Consider the following 21,764-nt stretch of genomic DNA (forward strand, 5'->3'; position numbering starts at 1 on the left):
ACACTCGGATTTCCTTGCTCCAGGACTGTAGGCTGGGAGAGCCGGTACTGACTGCAAAGTTGCTTCAGGCTCCTCTTGGCAGAAACATGACAATTCAGGTGTGGTTGAGGGGATCTGGGGAGGTTTCTGAGCTGCATTTTGAAGCTATTTGAAATGGACAAGCAGTGGGCAGCTTTATTTGATAGCTCTCCTTTGTGGGTTAAAATCAACTCCAAAGTTTGCTGCTGCTTCGAATAGCATCCCTGTGGGTGCTCCATATCCGGTGTACGTGCACCACCATTGCAGATTTTCAGGAGTGGTGCCCGATCGGCCTGTGCATGCGTCTAGAGCTCTCTGTTCTCCAGGCCCCAGGATTTAGAGTGCTGTACGAGCAAACTCCTGCGGTGCCTTCTCCGCCTGCGATGGAACATCTGGTAGTGTGCCCACTTCAGACTCCGCTTCTCGCCCTGAGGGTTCCTTCATTTGACCTTAGTCTACTTTAGTTTTTTTCCTTTAGTTTACAGTTTTTATAAGTCCTCCCCCCTAGTGTAAGGGTAATGTTTCCCATTACTCTCCTTCCCTCCCCCTGTTTGAGGGGTTCTCACTCAGGGATTGTTGTCTCCGTGGTGTGCTGGGATCCCTGCAATTCAAGTGGTGCCTCGCTTGTGTGGAATCTCTCCTGGGCAGCGACGGGCATTCCCAGTGTATCTGCTGTCTGGGAGACACACACGTACCATCGCAGTGCAAGACCCGCTCATCCTTCAAGAGCAGATCTAGAGAATATACTGATTAAACGTAGCTCCTCATGATGGAGCGCTCCCTTCAGCCAGCCTCAGATCCAGGCCCATATACCCCCCTCATCGGTCTCCAAGTAAGCATACTGGCCCGTCCACCTCTGTACCCTGCTTGCTTAGATCTTTGTGGGATAAAAACATGGAGGATACCAGCAGTGCCTCCACACAGAGGAGTTCTGGATCTTCTCAGAGAAAATCTGCCTCAGAAAAGCCTCAGTCACCAGAGAAACTGATTATTTTGGAGCCTTCATGTTCCCGAAAGGGTACCGCTGAGGCCCCAGTGTTCCTTGGAGCTCTTTGTAGAAGACTAACCTCCTTGAAGAATCATGGTACCAAGCATGCCTTGGAACTGAAGAAGTCTAAGCATGATCACACCAGCAGAGACTCTAAACAAGCTGTGTTGAAGAAGTCCGTACCATGGACGTGGTCCTCTTGCGGAGGTTTGTCGAGTTTGGGTGCAGATCGATCTGGTACTGCAGGAATTTAGATTCTCTGAAGATTTGTTTGTCTCAGGTGCTCCAGAGGGTCCATTGTTACTGTAATGAACAACTGCCAGTACCAAGATCCACTTGGTCACCGAGACCTTCCCTGGTACCTCTACTTCTCCAGGACCTTCAGGGTGAGACAGACAAATGGCATCACCTCTGCACTCTGCTCCTGCCTTGGGACAGTGCTGCGGACACCTCCTCAGATTCCCAACAACTGTGTTGGGATTTCCTGCTTCCCAGCCTAGACACATCTCTCCTGACACCTTCACTGAGAGAGAGGCTGTTAATGCCAGAGATTCTAGCGCTGGGTGCCCCCTCCTCTACCTTATGGCCCCTCTCAGCAACCATACCAGGACCCAGGGACTATCATGTGAGACAGACTCCTTCCTCCTCCCTGCTCAACCTCAGGAGGAGTCTTTTTTTTTTTTTGAGGAGCATAAGGTGAGCGCTGACAAGGGGGTGACACCATAAAACCTCATCTCCTCGTCCTCACCGGATGAGGCTATGATGCCACCCCCACCTCCTCCAGCTGATGACTTTAAACAATTTCAGAAGCTTATGAAATGGATTTCACATTGGCTAAGTACATGGCTCCTGGCAGAAACATCTTTGTAAGTACCTGCTATGCTAAGGAATCTGTTGTTAATAGTTTGTTAAAGTAGCACCCGGACCTCCAACCAGGATTGGGACCCCATTGTGCTAGGCTCTGCACATATTCATATAAACCATGCCCAAAAGTGCTTTCATGAGTTCTAGATCAGATGGAAGAGTGGGGAAGGGAAACTGAGGCACAGAGCAATGATGTGACTTGCCCAAGGTCACACAGCAAGCCAGTGGCAGAGCTGGGAACAGAAGCCCAGTATCCTATCTACTGGATTGTACTGCCTCTAATGGATACTTAAAAAAACCAGTACTGGACAAGACTTTATTAGGTATGCTATGGCTTACTGTCTGGCGTGGGACAACGAGGTGGCTGGTTCTGAGCTAATTTCTGCACTGACTTGAATCCCTCTGCCAGTCCCATTGACTGCAGAATTTGGCCTATTGTGCAAATACAGGCGGGGAGCATAGATGCTGTTGTTTCACATGGACACGTCATGGCGAGGCCGCTATTCAGATACCCGCCGAATTCCCGAGAGGTTTTTCCGGCTTCTCCAGCACACGTACGAATGTTTCACTACCAAATAAATAATTAATGCTGCTGTAAATCTTTTATGCTCGCTCCAGTTTACCTAGGAGTGTCTGTGGGAGAGTGTTTAAAGCTGCTCTGGGTTTTTCTGCCGCTGTTCATTAAACGTGTAGGGAGTGTTCTTGCTTGTAATAAAGTCATCTGGCTGGGAATGAGGCCGGGAGTGGTGTCCTTGCCAAGCCAGACTCCTGAGTTCTCTTGAAGCCAAGGCAAAAGAGTTGACAGGACTGCTGGAAAAGGCTCCTTCCATCTCACCAGTCGTGATGCAGGCAGGCGGATAGTGAGTTTTGGTGCGGGTTAGGGTGATGGGGGTGGAGGGAGGGACACGTTAGAAATATTAACATGTTCGGCTGGAGGTTCCCTGTTTACCTTGTCAGGGACTGAGTGTAGATGAGCTTGGCCTGGTCTACACTACGAGTTTATATCAAATTTAGCAGCGTTAAACCGTGGGGAGGATCTGGGGATTGGGAGAAAGGGAGGGTTAAAACAGGCAGCACAAGGGCAGGTTGGTTGTTTGGGTCTGTGTGTTCTAAGCCCCTTAATGGCCACTTCATGTTTTACTAAGGATACAGGCCTCTAACCGCCTTGTGTGCACGTCTCTGGCAGTGGGATAATTGTCTTTAGTGATAGAGGTTCTACTGTATTCCAACTGCAGCTGTAATTACCTTCAGTGGAGCAGCATCTCAGACATGCTGTTGTTTTCTGAAGGTGGAATTGTGATGGGAGGGGTTAGTGTGTGTGTGTGTGTGTGTGGCTTTATTTACACATGTAGGGAGGTACACACCCACCTCCAGGTTGGAGTTTGGCCGCAATAGAATCTGAGGCTTGGTGCTGAAAGGAACACCTGTCCTTGGTGCTCTCGTTGCGGTAGGTGGACAAACATAACTATTTTTGTAGGAAAAAGGGTCTTTCCAGAGACAGGCTGGTGAGCTTGTCCTATCGATTCAAGGGATGCCTTTCAGAAGCCAGCTTTCGGTTTTCACCTGATAAACAATTTATTTTGGGATACAAATGTTTTGTTTCTTGAATATGCACTCAGGGAAGAGGTGTGTGACCTGTAACATAGAGCTTGGAAGAGAAGGCTTGAAAAATATCATACTGCTCAGCAAGGAGATATTTTTAAAAGTATCGGGAAGTCTCTTGAAAATCAAATCGAAGGGAAGCCGTGATACTTTGCATGTATCTCTTGGTAACCAAGTTAATTGTTCCCCAGGCTACTGAGTCGCAACTCATAAGTGATAAAACAAGAATCTTGGCTCTGAATAAACAGGGAATGAAATTTGAATTAAACATGGTCAATTCAGGTAATGCACTACATTAAATAGTTTCCAAGTTAATCTTGCCGCTGTATTATAGGCTTAAAACAAAAAAGGCAGCAAACTTGTGCGTTTTCATCATAGACTTTTAACACTAGGTATTTTTGACAAGTTTAGCACTTCTGTTAGCTCTAGTAGAACAACTTCCTGGTTTTCTAAAGTAATAAGAGACCATTACAATTAGGCAGAACATTAATCTACTGTGTATCTTCAACTTGACAAATAGGCAAACACGGCACAGGGCATGGCCAGCATTCCAGCCTTTATTATCTATTTGGTTTTGTTTGCTTTATCACAGTTGTAACACTACTTAAACATACTTTGTACAATATGTATTAATAATCTGACAGAGAGAGCATCCCGACATAGGGTCTCGACTCCAGAGAGGGAGCTCGGACAGGGCTGTTCCTGTTTTGCACAGAGCTGAAGAGGCTTTCCCAAGTTCACATGGGAAGGCTATGGAAGAAAAGATCTTAGGTTAAGAACTGGTTTTTACCCAAAAGCCCTTTGACAGAGCCAGGAAGTGCATCCGACTTGCCTGCAACATCTCACAGGGCTGGTAGAGTTGCTTTACTTAATTTGTTCCTCTCCGATGGATGCCACTGGTCACGGTGAACAGTTGCTCCGTGTCCACAGGTCATGTCTATGTGGGTCCTGCGGGGCCTGCTGCCATCATAGCGGGAGCAGGATTAAAGAACAGTCCCTTGCAGGGCTCTACTCTCGAGTATGTGCAGAAAGATCTCTAGGAAGTAGGTCTGGGAGAAGATTTGGTGGAGCGGGAACTCACCTAGTCTATCTAACGGCTCGCGGGTGAAACGAGTGGTCACCTTTTTCTGTCTGTAATGAGACAATATTTTGATTGCATGTTTTCCTCCACTTATTTGGTCAGACATTTGCTATTTATCAATCAATGTCTGTCATTCTGGTAGCATAAGGCACGATAAAAGTTTAGAGGCGAAGAAAAGACACAAATGTTCAGATGAATTTTAGGTTTGATCGAAGGGATGCACTTAGCTAATAGAGCGGTTTTGAAATAAAGATGTTGCCAATGCTAGGTTTCATCTGCTGCAGTTCTGCTGGCTGGTCGAGTGCCCTGCAGAATCTCACTCAGGTGTTCCAGGTTCAGTACAGAGAGGCTGATCGGGTTTTCCCCTCTTTGCTGGTTTAGTTCTCTTCTGTTCATTTGTCCCTTTGCAGCAGTTATTCTTGTAAGTTATTGATTTTTTGACTAACAGGTGTTTTTTTCTACATGATGGAAACTAAACTGTGTTGGAACACCAGGTTGGTGAGGTTCTCCAAAGTATCCCCCCACCGTTCATGTTTCATTTGAAGCATGAAATCTGGGTAAATAGAATTGTTTGGTTCAGGAAAAAGATCTTGGAGTCATCGTGGATAGTTCTCTGAAGATGTCCACGCAGTGTGCAGAGGCGGTCAAAAAAGCAAACAGGATGTTAGGAATCATTAAAAAGGGGATAGAGAATAAGACTGAGAATATATTATTGCCCTTATATAAATCCATGGTACGTCCACATCTTGAATACTGTGTACAGATGTGGTCTCCTCACCTCAAAAAAGATATTCTAGCACTAGAAAAGGTACAGAAAAGGGCAACTAAAATGATTAGGGGTTTGGAGAGGGTCCCATACGAGGAAGGATTAAAGAGGCTAGGACTCTTCAGCTTGGAAAAGAGGAGACTAAGAGGGGATATGATAGAGGTCTATAAAATCATGAGTGATGTTGAGAAAGTGGATAAGGAAAAGTTATTTACTTATTCCCATAATACAAGAACTAGGGGGTCACCAAATGAAATTAATAGGCAGCAGGTTTAAAACAAATAAAAGGAAGTTCTTCACGCAGCGCACAGTCAACTTGTGGAATTCCTTACCTGAGGAGGTTGTGAAGGCTAGGACTATAACAATGTTTAAAAGGGAACTGGATAAATTCATGGTGGCTAAGCCCATAAATGGCTATTAGCCAGAATGTGTAAGAATGGTGTCCCTAGCCTCTGTTCGTCAGAGGATGGAGATGGATGGCAGGAGAGAGATCACTTGACCATTGCCTGTTAGGTTCACTCCCTCTGGGGCACCTGGCATTGGCCACTGTCGGTAGACAGATACCAGGCTAGATGGACCTTTGGTCTGACCCAGTACGGCCGTTCTTATGTTCTTATGTTGTTATGGTTTAATTTCTATTCAAGACCAGAATTCCTGACTCCTGGCTCTCTGAAAGGTTTGCACAGGATACACTATTCTGACAATCTAAATGAGCATTCTCAGAAAGAACAAAACAATTTAGTGTCTGAAATTGGCTGTGCATTTCACACGCTTGCACCAGTGTTGCTTTAACATTCAGATGCCTTTTTAGAAGAAATATAGCCATTAAAGAAGTTTGTTTCACAATCCAGATTGTGGTTATGGAGCCTTTGGTGGCAACTGTGACTGTGTCAAAGGTGCAGTAAGATTAAAGTCTTCCATTTCTGGTCTTGAATATTTCTTCGAAAAGGTACCTGGCATTATAAATCTCTGCGTGGTTTTATTTCCTAAGGTGCTTCTGGGTTGATATGTGATGTAGTTCTTAAATTAGTATGCCTTCTAAAAAAAAAATCACCTTTTCAGATGGCAAGTCAGTTTTTAACTAAAAAGGTTTAAAAATATGGCATATGTAAAAATGATACTGTACTCCTGAGACATTTAAACATAGGAAGCAGTTGCAGTTCTTATTTCCAGGAATGCTGCTGTTTGCAGTCCAGGGGGTTCGGCCCCAGAGCTAGTTGATTCCAGCTGATCTTGTAGCTGTATATACAGGAGTGTGTGTTTATCATCTTGGAATATTAGCACTAACCTTTCCTCCTAGGTGTGTGAACTAAGATGTGGGAGTCAGTAATTATGAGGAATTAGAGTTGAGATTTGGACCTGTTTATACATAATCATTAACAGATCTTCAGGCCTCACCCTAAGGCTGTGAAACACATTTCAGGCTGTGTTTAAGTACATTACCTTGAAATAGCTTTACTATCTCTGATGGGAATCCTTGTCAATTCTTTAAAACAGTAAAAGTAGCTCACTTTAACGCCTCTCTTTACAATGCCATTTGTCTTGTTTCTTTCGACCGAAAGCAGGTCTTCGCTGGGTGTCTGGCACAGGGGGGGAGGGTGTTCAGAAGCTCCTTGCTGAAAGGATTAACTACAAACTGCAGTGCACATTCCTTTCAGTCAGGTTCCTGCACACTCCATCCTTGTGTACACAGCCTCGGCGGCTGTTTGAGTTGGCTGGGCCTCCATGCCCTACGTCCTAGCACCTGCGCTCCAGGGGGACGCTGGGTCACTCGCGTTGCGACGTGGAGACTTGAATGGCTCAGAATGACGGGCTGGCGGTGACCAGCAGAGAGCAAAGTGATAGCTCTGTGTATCAGAGGGGTGGCCGTATTATTCTGTATCCACAAAAACAACAAGGAGTCCGATGGCACGTTAAAGACTAACGGGTGTATTCGTGGATGTCTGTGCTTGTCGTGACGTTTGGAATTCTCCTGTTAGCAGTGAGGCCGTAGGGAGCGAAGCCCGGGATCTGCTTCCTTGAGTAACTTGCTCATGCAGTTTACAAACAATGAGGCTACTTCAGATAGTAGCTCCAGGGAAGGCGTTCACAGCCCGATGCTCTGAAGGGCGTCAGAGCGTTGTGCAAGATCAGGTTCTAAATCTTTTAGCCTCTAGTTTACACACAATCCATCTTTCTCTTTCAGAAGCTTGCCACGGCTCATCTTCTCCTCAGATAGCCTGAGTGTCGGAGATCGCGCTCCTGAGGCCGGTGGGAACAACATGGTACAGCAAGCCATATATTGTATGTACCTGCTAAGCCCTTTCTGTCAGCATTATGGTGTAAACTCTAGTACACCCCTGCCCCGCTGTAACGCGAATTCGGATATAACGCGGTAACGCAGCGCTCCGGGGGGCGGGGCTGCACACTCCGGCAGATCAAAGCAAGTTCGATATAATGCGGTTTCACCTAGAACGCGGTAAAATTATTTGGCTCTCGAGGACAGCGTTGTATCAGGGTAGAGGTGTATCTGCAGAGGTAAAATCTCCACCCTTCTGCATCACATGAGATTAAAGAATGGAACGCAGGTCCTTTCAGCTGCATGTAGTGAAAGGCCTAATTATGGAGGATTATCATGTAACATAGTTGAGGTAACAGTTTTGAGCAAGTTTATGTAATGCTTCCATGGTCTCCTAGCCTGAACTACGGGTGTGGGCCCCTCTCTTCCCTCAAACCCCTGAGGGATTCCAGCCCCTGCCGCTCTGGCTCTGTTGAGGGGAGATGTTTTGTTTAGCTTGCAGTTTAAGGCTTTAGGGGGTTAATACAAATGAGTCTGTCTTACAGTGAGGAGAAATGTAAAGCTTCATACCAAAATATTTAAACATGAAGCTACTGTGATCATTTTTAACTAACTTTGTTAGTAATCGACAGGTTGTTCATAGCCCAGTACGAGTTAATATTTCCCTCTGGAGTTTTAACTGCTGTTCAAAGAAACAGGAGTAAAATTGGAAGATGTTAAAAGATGGTTATAATAAATCCAGTGTGTGCTTATACTTGGCTCCAAGTCTAAGGAGGCAGCATAGACCAGAGTGCTGGAAACTCCTGGCTTCCATTGCTGGCTATTTCGCTGACCCACTTCAGGAACTTGGGCCAGCTACTTGGACCCATATTTTCAGGGGCCTGTGATTTTTTTGGGACCCCAACTTGATACCTTGGCTTTGAATTTTTTCAGAAGTGGCAAGTATCCCGCATCTGCAGCTGATGTCGGTGGTTGTGCAGCAGCACTGCAGGAGCATTCTGTGGTAGACAGAAAAGTGACATTAACCAGTGTGGTTAAAATCCCAGCGAGCGTAGGTTTTAGTTATAGCTAAGTATTCTGCCCTGAAATCCGCACGTGAAGAGCCGAGACCTCAGCACCAGAACATCTGCACTCCAGGCCCGACAGAGATGCAGTGTGCCAAGCATGCTGTCTCCAGGCAGCAGCCTTGCCTTTGTGTCTAATTGGTAAGGTTTCTCTGTGAGCCTTTAATTTGGTTTTGTTCATTGAGTTGACCGGTGTCCTTGTTTTGCTGCGTTCAGAAGCGCCCCACTGGTCAGTGACAAACGGGGCTCTTCTGTGTGTATTGTCTGGCTGTTTTCAGCGGTAGCCCAGCATTGTGCTTTTGGCTCACAATGTGGGAATTGTGAGGGAACGCCGTTCCTGGCCGTCCTGGCTCCCGCACAGCGCTGCCCACAACGGAGCGCAGGGGGGTGGCTTGGGAATCAGACCTGCCCAGAACATGTTCACTGACCTTTCACAACGGGTAGCAAAGTAGGTGTTTTGAATTTTAGCTGGCAGGAGCCAGCCACGTTACTACAGGCATCTGCCTTGTTTCAGTTTTGTCCTTGTTGTAAGTTGCTTTCTTTACCTTTGTGTTAAGCTGCATACAGTTCAGCAAAGGGGTTGCCGCTTACATTTCAAATGTGTTCGTTTTCCAGCTCTTCCGGTTTAAGCCAAACTCTGCCTCCTCCCTTTCCCTGGGAGGACTTTGTCTAGCGGCGAATGACCTGAACTTCTTGTGCTGCAGTCTCTACACAAGTGGGCGATGTTTCAGGCCCAGCTCTGAATTTCTGGCTCAGTTGCACTCCAGGCTGGTGGGCTGTTGGTGCGTGAATTTTGTAGTGCAGGTGTGACTAGCGGAAAGCCAGTCGAATGTGTCATTACTGAGCGGGACCAAAGTCTTTCCTCTCAATGCCCTTTTTTAGTGAGTCAACATGTATTTGTATTAGAGTAGCACTGGAGGCCCCAACCCAGGTCGGAGCCCCATTATGCCAGGCACTGAACAGACACATGGTGAGAGACAGCGCCTGCTTGAAGAGCACACAATCGAAACAGGCGAGCCCGACGAAGGGTAACTGTCCCCATGTCGCAGAGGGGCGGCGAGCACACAGAGCCAGTGACTTTCCCAAGGGGACAGAGAACATTAAGTGAGCGTGTTGGGCTGTGTTAGTGTTCTCTGTGAAATCAGAAGATGTGTATTGCACAAAGCAGGCGGGTTTGTTGGGTTAATCAAAGGACATTCTCTTTTCCCCCTAACCTTAGTATAACCATAATTTAATATTTGTGTTACAGTAACATCCAGAGGCTCGAGCCCTATTGTGCTAGGCACTGTATGTACACAGTTTGCAGATGCTGAGGTTTGATGCTACTGGGGCTTGGAAGGGTTTGCATGCCAATTTCTCCCCTTTTACAGGGTTTAATGGCTGATCCCTGGTAGTTCTGAGAGAGCCGAGCTGAGCGACCAGTACCAGGAGTCAGAATCAGCTCCCATGTCACTGCACTCGCCTCATCTTCCCATTTCCGTAGCACTGTTTTAATCCAGCATTATCACTATAATTTCCTGGACCGGGCAGTTAATCCAGACTTCAGCAGCTGTGTAAGGAGCTCTGCCTCTCCGGACTAAAGGAAACTGCTGTTTCCATCTCTTGCCTTGACTGTTTAAAAAAAACATGTTGGCAAGGGTTTCTCGTCCATGTGAACTGGAGCAGGGAGCTGCAGCAGCTGCTCTTCTGAATCGGCCTCCAAAGCCGCAGCGGGTTTGGCTTGGTCTTTTAGGTAGATAGGCTGGTCTGGAGACAAACGAATGGATTCGAGACTCTAAAATGGAGGAGGGAGAGAAAATGTTATGAACCTCCCGGTAACATGCCCTGCAACAAACCAAGCAGCTGAATCAGAGGCCTGTTGCCTGGGTGCTGATGGGATTTTACAGATTTGCTCCCAGGATGCTTCGTGTGCAGGTAAATGTATTACAGAATCGTAGCCTTACTCCCCTGGGCAGTGGCACAGCACCTCGGAGAGAGTTCGTTGCCAGGGCTGTCTCTGTCGTATCCCCAGCCTCCCTCCTTTATGCTGCTTAGTTGGGATTTTCCAAAGGAGTTAGGCACTCACTGCATAAGTTTTAAGGGCAGAAGGGACCTCTCTGACCATTTAGCCTGGCTCCTGGATAGCACAGGCCAGAGACATGGAAATGCACCCAGGGATTCCTGCAATGGACAGAATTAGTCCCCCCATGGCTTGTGTCCGAGTGAAGAGCATTTCTTAGTTTGGGTGAGGCTCTGATTGGTCCTGGCGGGCCAGGTTTATAAAAGCACTGATGGGTTTATCTCTGGTACTCAAGGGCCTGCATACCCTGCTGGTAGGATTGGGGCCTCTGAACTGGTACAAGATGAGGTCTCGGCCCACTTTTAGGAATGGAACTACTGCCCCGGCAATGCAGCGGAGTGGCTGTTTGCTTGTATGGCCGTGGCACTCAGAGGCCCACGGTCAGGAATCGGAGCCCGTCCTGGGGGCTGCAGGGAGATAGTCCCTTAGAAATCGCACAGCAGTGATAGGAGTAAAACCTGCCCCCTCCCCCCAGGGAGAGCAGCTCGCTGGGCAGTGGGCGAGCCGGGAGCCCTGGCCCTCTGTGAGCAGGTTAGCTCTTGTCTTGCTGTGTCGGGTGATGCTGCTCTGCCCTGACATGGAAAGTGGGGTAGTAATGGGGAACAATTACTGCCTTGGCACGCGTGTACCTTTCTCCGCCTCTGTTGACACCACTGGTGGCTGTGTTACTCTGGCCTCCCATCCAGCTACAAATACCCTGTGCTGCCTGGCCCTGGGGCATGCGTGGGCCAGGAGATGTGGGTGCTCAGCAGGTGACCTGTCGCGCATCCCCGGCAAGATCAAAGAGCCACAGCACGAGCTCTCTGGCCAGCAGCTGTGAAAGGAGCGTCCGGGCACTGCAGCTTCTTGTGCAGCCAGAGTCCTGCGGCTCCAGCGGGGTCCGTGGGCAGGGAGCGGGAGCCTGGAGCAGACCTGTGCCCCTTCCCATCTTCCAGCTGACGCAGGAGGAGGGAGACTTCTGGATCCTCAGGTGTCTCTGAGCCAGTGACTGATGTGAAGGGTCCCATGACAACCCCCAGCTGGAGATTCCCAGCCCCTTTTCCTCCCTGGTAAAGGGCAAGCAGGGTGGGCTTCGCCCATGGCCGTGGCTAGTCGGTGTCCATTCCCTGGGCTAATCTGGGTCAGTGCCCATTGCAGGGCTTCCTGCACCTTCCTCCAACGCGGCGGTACTGGCCACTCTTGGAGATGGGCCCGCCGGGCGGAGCTGGCCTGGAAGCTCATGTTTGGAAGAGAACTGCCCAGACTGCGTAGCCAGGGTTGGGCCTGGCCCCCCGCTCCTCACTGTGCCCCTGAGTGTGGTGTGTTCCTTATATACCAGTTGCCTTCCATTGCCTAGAGACGCTCCTTTGCTGCCTTCCTTGGATAAGTCACTGGAGGTTTTCAAAAGGAGGCTGGAGCCATCTACCTTGGAGGGTTTAGACACGACAAATCCTCCCTCTGGGCAGGGCTCAGACTAGCTGGCCTTTGTGGTCCCTTCTAAGCCTCTGGTTCCCTGATTCTGTGTCTGGCTTTGTAATTATGCAGCTGTTGGGGGAGACACCTGCAACTTCCCACCTGCCTCTGGGGGATGATTTTATGTGGAAAAAAAGCAAAATTTTAACTGGCTTATTGTTCATAATGGCCAAATATTGACTTTGCTCCTGCTAATCCTCAGGGCACATACAGGTGGCTACTCTGAGTTTGCTTAGCTGGAAAGAGACTGAAACTTGCATTTGAAGAAGCGTCTGTGAACTCCTGTTTCACAGTTTCTCCCAGTGCTCGTCTGCTCGTGCACGTAGCTTTGTATTTCAGCACTAGGCTGCCTGCCATCGTTGTTTCAAGTGTGGGGATCTCCACTTTATAACCACCCGTAGAGTAGGAAGATTTGACTTTGGGGAAGTCTTTCTAAGGTGCACCCAGACACCGAACTCTTAGTGATGTTCATTGGGAGTCAGGCACTGAACTGCCATTTGCACCTTGGAAAACCCACCTCTGAGCTGGCAAGCCACCATTAGGTTCCTAAATCTAGACACCTAAATAAATGGCTTGGCTTTTTGTGAATGTGTTGGGCACTCATTGGGGCCCATTGATTTCAGCCTCCACTGACGATTATGGTGCCCCAAAATGACCTTGGACGCCTGGCTTTGGGAATGTTGGCCACAGTGTTTCCTTTGTGCTGGAGATTGAAGGGAAAGGCCTCTCCTCCCACAATAGGAATGAGGGCTTGAGGGATGTGTAGAAGAGAGATGAGTGACCTTAAGAACTGCACCGGAGGTGGTCGGCAATGAATAATTCTTTGGTAACTCTTGGTCATAGGCCGGCTGCATTATTCCAAGAACAGCTGTTACAAAGAACTAGTCAATGTAGAGATGTTCAGTGTATTCCCTGGTGGAGAAACTGAGCAGAATCTGCTGACCTCTGTTATCTTCAGAGGCTCATTGTTTAGGAATGTTGCTTAGGGGACACCGCATCATCACTCGGCTAGTTGTGACCGTCTGGGCTGTCCAGCGCTCTTGCTCTTACTGATGATTTCTCATTTCCTGGAGGAAATGCGTTGCAGAGAGAATTGTGAGTAACTGACATGCTGCGAGTTTCCTTCGCTCTGCCACTTCAGTGCCTAGAAGACATGTTAACATGGAGATGGGAGGGGAAAAGATTAGTCAGAGGAAATCTGGGCCTTTCTTCTTCAGCAGGAGTCACAGCTTAGTCAAGAGTTCAGGAGTCAAGCTCATCCCACTGATGTTGGGTGAATTCGGCCCAGGAATCGGGACCTGCATACTTCAGTCGGATTAACTGCTGGCCCTAGACGCACAAACCTCAAGGCCGGAGAATGTCCCTATTGGGAATGTGGCAGTAAAAGAAGCAAAGCCACCTGTTTATCTCCAGGTGCATTGTTTACTTCTGTCTCTAAGAGGGCTCCTGGGAGGGATAAAGGTTTATTCCGGTGCTTCCTGGAGATGCTTCCAATTGACATTGCAATTCCTCGAGGTAAATATAGATTATACAAGTGTTTTGTTTTGCTTTGAATGGACTCCTACCAAGGCTTTCCTCTGAAAGGCCAGAGCGGGATGGCATGCGGATGAGGAACTCCTTTGGAATGTAACCCTCTGGAGCTTGTTCATGCAGCGTGCTCCGGTGGGATCAGACAGCGGGTTGCATCTTGGGTTACTTGCTTCCGCTTTGGCTTGATTTTGTTCTGCTTTAGTGACAGTTACCAAACTGCAGATTAGATTTTGGAACTCGATACCCATTTTGTACTGGGCTCCAATAGGCATGTGAACAGCTTTACTCCTGGGATCCAAGGCATTGAATTGATTGGTGCAATACATGACTTGAAAGAGCTAAGGAGGGGGTAGGAGAATCTGAAGATGCAGGTGGTGAGCAGTGGGTTTGTAAATCAGCCTGGAGCCCTGGAGCCCGCCACCTTTGCCTCTGCAGAATTGTTTTCTTGGTTGAACAGTCTATCGGAATGGAAAAGAAATATTTGTGTCCCTTTGAAATGCTTAAGCATGTCGCTACATAACGCTGTGTGGAATGTGCATGGAATTAATTATCCATGGATTGTGAAATACATTTGAATAAATCAGAGGAGGTGCTTTCTGCTACAAATCCTCCAAATGAAATTAACGTTTAGATGCTTGGTCTGTGAATCATTTGGCGCAGGGACAGGATGACTTTCTGGTAATTGCTTTGAATAGCTGAAGTCTATATTTAAAAGCAGGTAACTTTGACTGTGACAGTTTGAACCTTCAGATTGTTAGTTTACCTTTGTGGCTGCTTTGCTGGTTTAAACGTGTGTAGTTCTGTTGGGATGGATTTGGCCCTCTCTCTACTCAGGCTTTGAAAATACACCTCTACCCCGATATAACGCTGTCCTCGGGACGGGGAGCCAAAAAATCTTACCGCGTTACAAGTGAAAGTTATATCGAATGTGCTTTGATCCGCCGGAGTGCGCAGCCCCGCCCCCCGGAGCGCTGCGTTACTGCCTTATAGCTGAATCCGCATTCTAGCGGGGTGAGGTGTATTTGTATTGCAAAGGGTCACTGCTACGTGCCTGTTAGAAAGCTGGAAGTGTTGAGCTGAAGGGAGCGCGGCCCTGGGGAAGTGGAGGGATCGGGTGTCAGTGTGTCCTGACTAATGGCTACTTTATCGGTATCAGTTAAAGAAGCTCTTGTGGCTCAAGGCTCAGAGGGGCCGCCGTGTTAGTCTGGATCTGTGAAAAGCGACAGAGTCCTGTGGCACCTTGCAGGCTAAGGTGGTTCACACTCTGGACTGGACTTGGGAGGTCTGGGTTTGGTTCCGGCTCTGCCACAGACTCGCTGTGTGACCTTTGCTCTGCGCAGGGGTCACTTCCCCAGCTGTAACACGGGGTGCGGCCTTTCTTCTCCCACTCCTTGTCTTGACTGTTTAAGCTCCAATTCCCACGTCAGTGGATTTCAGATCAGTGACACTCCCTAGTAGTTAAGCACGTGCATAATTGTTTGCAGGATTGGGGCCTCAAATTGTGAGCTCTTGGAGTCGAGGACTTGCTTTCTAGGCTTCTGTGCAGCTCCTAGCCTGGCCGGGCCCTCCTGGCGGTAGAGGCCTGTGGGCACTGCAGTAATAGAAACACACACAGAGGGTATCCTCTGTAAAGCGCTAGGGGTGCTAAGAGGCAGAGAGGGTTTCCCTGGTGATACATTGGTGCATGCTTTTGTGCTTACACTTAAAATGATCCGTTACAGGTAATGAAATCGTCTAAGCCCTGTCAGACCAGAGTAGTTCTCCTCCCCTCTGCAAGTTACTGCACAGTTCAGAATGGGAGACGTGCCCGATTTATTGTTATTTTAAAAACCTCTTAAAAAATTATACTGGGAATTAATTAGATTCGAGCAGTCACTTGAATTCTAAAATCACACACCAGCTGTTTGTGCAACTTTGATCGTGTTGCAGAAGGCAGAATACCTTTCCTCATAATATTTACTTCCGTTGCCATCCTCTCCCACCCGTGTTGACTTGGCAGCCCCAAAGAGCATCACCTATATCAATAGTATGCATAATTTATGCTAATATCTGCCAAGCCATCTGTTGCTCGCTTTTTATTGACTGACTGAATGGCTCTTATTCAGTGTAATTATTCCACTGTAAACATCCCTTTTATCCAGAAAAAATGAAGTCAATCTTTCAAGCACTCACTTTTCTCCGCTTTCTTCAACAAGTATGTCTGTACGTGTATGTGCATGTATATTTTTAACATTGGAATCAAAGCCTTCTGCATGGGTTTTCTCTGAGCGGAAATGCTGCTCGGTTTACGCAAACGCAGAGTTCACAGTTTTTTTTAGTACTAAATCTAAGGAAAGCGGCTGTAATGAAATTGAGCACTGCTCAACGATTCCCGGTGTGTGTGCGCCCTCGGAATCCAATCGTACGTGAAAGCTAGCTATCTCGGGAGCTGCTTCTTCCTTGCTTGTGTTTAGGAGGCATTTCTTTGGACTTCTGTTAGCTTCCTGGCTGATTTCTGTTGTTAGCCTCAGTACTCCACTCAGTCACAGTTGTAAATAGTGAATCTGTAAATAATTACGGCTGGCGGCCAATTAAAACACAGTCTCTGTTTGTTTTCCCTGAACTGTGGCAGAAGGAGGTGAGTTGCATGTCCCGTGACCCCTGCAGCAAAACGTAGCTTTTGTTTAACTGGGGGTGGGTCAGACTTTCACAGGAGCAGAAGACAGCAATATTGTCCCACACTTCAGACTTAATGAGCGCATGATGATGGAGAAGTCAGAATGCGTCTCTGATTGCCTTATGTGGCAGACATTCGTCTTTGTGATCAATTTCAGGGTTTCTGGCATCCGTGGGCAGCTTCTATCTGATGTGCCTAAGTGCAAGAATCTGTTACCTAGGGGAACGTCTCATCTCATTCGGGTGCTCTGCTTGTTTGTTCTCACTGCTGTTAACGATGGAACTGCCGACAGTATCAGCAAACGCCTCTGAAAGTTCTTCTTGGCCATAAACCTACTGTGTCTTAAATCCTTGGCCAGTAGGGGTTGCATGTGTCTGGATGGCCAGTGGCTCCTCTGAGTACAGTAAAGCAGTGAGAGAAATCTGACTCTAGATCTGCCATAACTCTTTCATAAAAAAAGTGGGGTGAGATTTTCACTTAGGAGAGTTAGGAGCACAAGTCCCAGGGAAAGTCAGGGCGGCTTGTGCTCCTGATTTCTTTAGGCGCTTTTGAAATCCCCCTTTCTAAAGCCTGGACCTGATGCTAATGGGGGTTGCCGAGTCACTTGCTTTGCTGTAAAGCTGGTATGAGACCAGAATTGGGCTCCCTTTTCCAGGGCCAGCTCCAGGATTTTTTCCGCCCCAAGCAGCAAAAAGCAAAAAAAAAAAAAAAAAAAAGGTAGCGATCTGCGGCACTACCGCCGCCGGTTCAGTCTTCGGCGGCAATTCGACGGCTGGTCCTTCGCTCCCAGAAGGAGTGAGGGACTCGCCACTGAAGAGCCGGAGGTGCCGCCCCTCTCCGTTGGCCACCCCAAGCACCTGCTTGCTGGGCTGGTGCCTGGAGCCGGCCCTGGCCTTTTCTTTATGTATTTCTCTATTGGTCCTACCGCTCCGTGAGTTGTCATGTCGAAGAGCCCTCCAGCCTGCTTTAACTGTGTTAGTGTCTGATGCTCATCTGGCTCCCATCTGACCAAACAGCCTGCCCTTTGCTCCGATTGTCACTGTCCCCTTGACCAGATGGCTATGCCGGCTGGGGGCTTGGAAAACTCTTTTCTTCTCCCTTGATTACATGCTGAACAACAATGGTTTCTCTTGGGAACCTGGCTGGCTGATTTCATGCATCTGACACGGCTGCACTATAGGAAAACCTGTTGCTTAGGGTTTTCGATTGAGTAATTATTGGTGTGACAGTGTGCAGGTAGTGTCTGTTAGGCTGGGATAGGTTGCCCCTAGCTTAGTGGGTTTCTATGTGGCGTCTGCCTCACCTTTCCCAGTGATGACAAAGCTGCTGCTTCTTGGGTTTCCATTGTGCCTTTGATTTAAGTTTGAGGAAAACTGCTCTGTGTTAATTCCAAAAGCATCTAATTAACTGAGCATTGTGCTCCGAAGTCACTTACTCTGTTTTACACAGTCCCTCCCTGTGTGTATTTCACAGGAGTGTGATTGTCTGTGAGACTGGTTTCTGTGCAAGTTTCTCTTCCTGGTGTGGTCTTATGTTAAATCTTTTCTTCCCAGAGCACCATGCTGCCTTCTCAGAGCTCTGTCTAGTGGCTTAAGGGTTGTTTAGGGCCACTTGTGCCTTGTTAGTGTTGCTAGACAGACCAGGTGGGTGAAGTGTTATCTTTTATTGGACCAGCTTCTGTTGGTGAGAGAGAGACGCCTTGCCACTTACACAGAGCTCTTCTTCAGGGTTGTGGAGAGCTAGGAGTGATTCTCTGTAGAAGCAATGTACGTCTAGCACCTTTATTTCTGGTCTTCTGTTTAACGTTAGGGGAAATGCCTGTTTTAATTGGGATGGTACCAGCATTGAGGGATAGTGCATAGGTGTATGAATAGAATCTGTTTCTGGTATTGTGTGTATATATATATTCTATTTCAATCAATCATGTTGGTGTTGCCACCAGAGTACCCAATGTTCAGGAGATTTTCTGTGCTGGGAGTTTACTGGGTGGGACAAGAGGCCAAGGAAGAGTTAAATGGGTTGAACTATGCTGTTGAATAGCTTAGCGGGAGTTTTGTTGGGAGTGGGCAGGAATGAAAAGGAATGGATTTTTTTTTAATGATATAGAAAATCTGCAAATCTTTTTCTTGTTATAGCCAGTCTGAAATTCCCTGATGTATTTACTGTGAGGCCAACGTATTCAGGACATACATTCTGAGCCTGGTGAATTCAGCAGGAAATCCTTGATATGCAGATATCAAGTCCCTAAAACCTCATAGGCCTCTTAAATGACCGTCAGCCCAAGTCGCGAGTCTTAACTTGGCGTAGCAGTGTCTACGTAGGCTGGGAAGGAATTGATTTTTTTAAATGGTAAATGTTGATAAACGTTGATTTCACCATACACACAAACCAATGAAAAAAGATTTCCATCGGTAGTAATTGAAATTTACAGATAGGGGGATTAAGAAAACTGCTCTTTGAGAACTTAGAGTTTGATTTAAGAATACTTTGTATATTTTTACATATGGTGACAATTTGTGTTTTATTGGTCATAATAAAGCTTTAACGTTTTAAATCTCAATATCTACTATAACAAAATAATTATCTAATCCCCGACAGTCTGATCAGCCTTAATTTCCTGCAACTGTGAACAATTAAATCAATACAAATTGAAATAAAGGCTAAACCCCATATTTTTGTGCAATTGTGAATTTGTCGATAATCAAAAAAATGCTTAAAAAAATCAGTTATCCACCGAAATTATAAAAAATAGAGTTCTGCCAACTGTGTATATTGCCCAGCATGCAGTGACCTGTACCTCAGTAATTGCATGGTACTTGTGTGACGGGCAGCTGTGTTTGATCTGAGGGTCCCCTGGCCAGCATGAAAAGTAAATCTAAATAATGTCCCGTTTGTGGATAAGAGAATGGAAGGAGCAAAGACCAAAAGCTTTGACTCTTCTCTACAGTCCTTGTCACAGAGACACTGGAAAGCGTGTGACCGTCTCTGCGAGCAGGCTCCCCAGGGCGGTGAGAGAACCAGACTCGGTGACGCTAGGCCAAGGACAGTCCTAGAGATTCTCGGAGTTCTGTAAGGTGTTTGCCATGTTGGGTCATGTCGGTTCGTCATTGGCAGGAGAGCGGGGCAGCTGGTTCTGCGTCCAGGAGACTGAAACGGGCAAGGCCTGCCCTTTCCAAAGCAGTGTCTATCTCTTGACTTTCAGGAAAGGATCCTTCCTAAATTCTTCCCTCGCGGCCTCCTTGTAGTGGCAGATAAGAGAAATTGCTGTTTCCTGTGCCACTTGGATTGGAGATTAGCTTCTGCATTCCTAGCGCACAGGACGGGGACTGCCAGCTCTGTTTGTTAGCGGCAGGTCTTTCGGAGTAAGCCTGCTGGGTAGGAATAGCTGGCTTTTCCTGGACAAGGCCGTGTAAAGGGCTGTGCTGTGAAAGGAGATTGAATCCTTTCAGGGAGCACTGGAGGTTCTTCCTCACTGATGGAGGAATGGATTCGAATGCAGCATGAGCTCCTGCCTTTAATGTTCTGAGTAGCTAAGCGCTCCTCTGATACGACACTCGCAGTGTTGTATTGTGTCCTGCTCGCCTCCTGGAAAGCGGGGCATTCCCTACGCAAACCGGGGTTCTCAGGTAGTGCAGGGCTGAGCTGTCTGACTCACCAGCACAGCTCCCAATGACAGGTGTGCCTGGTGCCCTGGTCCCAGAGGGTGGGATAGCATAGGGACCTAGGTCTCAAATTGTGGTCCCAGGAGCCCATCCTGGTGGCCCAGAGAATGAAGTATTTGAAGCTTATTTTATTGGGTTATAGGAGTGTCTAGCGGGCCTTGGGCTGCGGGGCCTTGCTGTGCCGGGGCACTGTATGGACATGCAGCAGCTGGGAGTGTGGTACAGACCCTGCCCTGAAGAGTTTACGACCCAGACAAGACAGAGTAAAGTGGGTGGGGAGGAAGGATTGTATCTCCATCGGACCGATCAGAGCCGAGCCGTGGGATGGGAACAGGCATCTTCCCTACAGAGACAGCCAGAGAATTGATAGGTTGGAGAGCCCCTAGTGCTGCAAAGTGGGTTGACCGGCCTTTCTGCAGTGTCTCGTCGTGCATAGGGGGCTGGGGAGTCCGATTTTTGAGGCTGTGTAATAATACTTAGGTCCAAAACTAATCAAGAAACAGATCCGCTTTTGAGTCCCTCTCCCGTGACGAGTTTTCCATAGGAGCCTGGCAGCAGCGTGTGTGTGCGTGCGTGTGTGTGCATGTGTGTGTGCGTGTGCGCACGTGTGTGTGTGCGTGTGTGTGCGTGCACGCGTGTGCGCGCGTGTGTGTGCGTGTGCGCGCCCACCTACAAGCCCAGTTTGGGAGAGAATTCTTCCCTTACATTCTTGGAGTGGCTGCACGTCTCCATCCCGCTGTCAGTGTGGGCTTGCCTCGTGCACGCTTGTCAGCAGTACCTGATGGGGTGGCACAAGTGTCCCCTGTGGCCATGTGCCCCTGCGTGCTGGTATGAGAGGGTGGCGTGGGCCTTAATTCCTTCTTCCCACCAGTGAGAGTTGTTGGAGCGATTGCAGACTTGTGACAGGTGCTTCCCTCCCTGCTTTATGTACATATCCGGCTATTGGGTTTAGTGTAGCTAGATTTTAGTGGTAGGGTTTTGGTTTGGGTCTCTTTTGGCCACTCTCTCGTTCAGTACCAGGATCGGCACCAGTACGATGCTCCGCTCGCAGGGTGTGTGCTAGGCCTGTGCCGCTCAGTGACCCGCACCCAGGCCGCTCGGAGTGTTTGGGAGCACCCCACGTTACTGACGAGGGATTCAGGCCCCTCTCACAGGGATAAAGTGGTGGGGCTCAAGTGGAGGCAGCACTTGGCCCTCCCTGAGAACTGTCACATGGGGGAAGTGCCCTCTGTACAGCTGCTGTGGTGTGGGGCGTCCCCTGGAGACGGCTGCCGTTCGCCGGCACTGAAGAGTAGACTCGGGCGTTCCTCGGGGTCAGTACCGAAATCCAGTAGAGACGGAGAGGCTGCAAAATATTTGGGGGAAGGGCTCTCCCTGGAGCACTCATGTAGGAAGAGGTGATTGCAGCCTCTGGAACCTGTGCCGGGTCCCCCGAAAGATCTTTGCAGCCCTGTTAGACAGTGCCGATCCCAGCCATCCTGGAGACGTACACAGCCACACGGGACCTGCTTCACCTCTCAGGACTGTATTGCCACACGGCCTGCCTCCCCCAGTACCATTACTGCCCAAGCGTCCACAAAAGCTGGTGCAGTCGAGAGGCAAACCTCTGATGGTCTCCCTGGTACTTTCATTTCCGGGATTGGGCCACTTCTCACCCGCTCCCGCCGGTTCTGCACCTTCGTCGTTGGAAGTGTCGGACTCTTCTTCGGACTCTGAGGCGTCCTCTGTACCACATCCAAGGCGA

At 48.3% G+C, this 21,764-nt stretch overlaps 1 protein-coding gene across 18 annotated transcripts in view; it reads left to right on the forward strand.

Annotated features, from left to right (window-relative positions):
- Positions 1-21,764, forward strand: part of SIPA1L3 (signal induced proliferation associated 1 like 3) — a 117,832-nt gene that overhangs the window by 24,820 nt on the left and 71,248 nt on the right. For 17 of the 18 annotated variants that reach the window (XM_044988270.1, XM_044988260.1, XM_044988263.1 and 14 more), the window contains exon 2: positions 7,505-7,602. The exons of the other annotated variant lie outside the window; for it this stretch is intronic. The gene's annotated coding sequence lies outside the window, so the exon portion shown is untranslated. The remainder of the gene's footprint in view (positions 1-7,504; positions 7,603-21,764) is intronic. 18 annotated transcript variants of the gene reach the window in all.

The sequence above is a fragment of the Mauremys mutica genome, chromosome 15 (assembly GCF_020497125.1).
Source record: "Mauremys mutica isolate MM-2020 ecotype Southern chromosome 15, ASM2049712v1, whole genome shotgun sequence".
Lineage (NCBI taxonomy): Eukaryota > Metazoa > Chordata > Testudines > Geoemydidae > Mauremys > Mauremys mutica.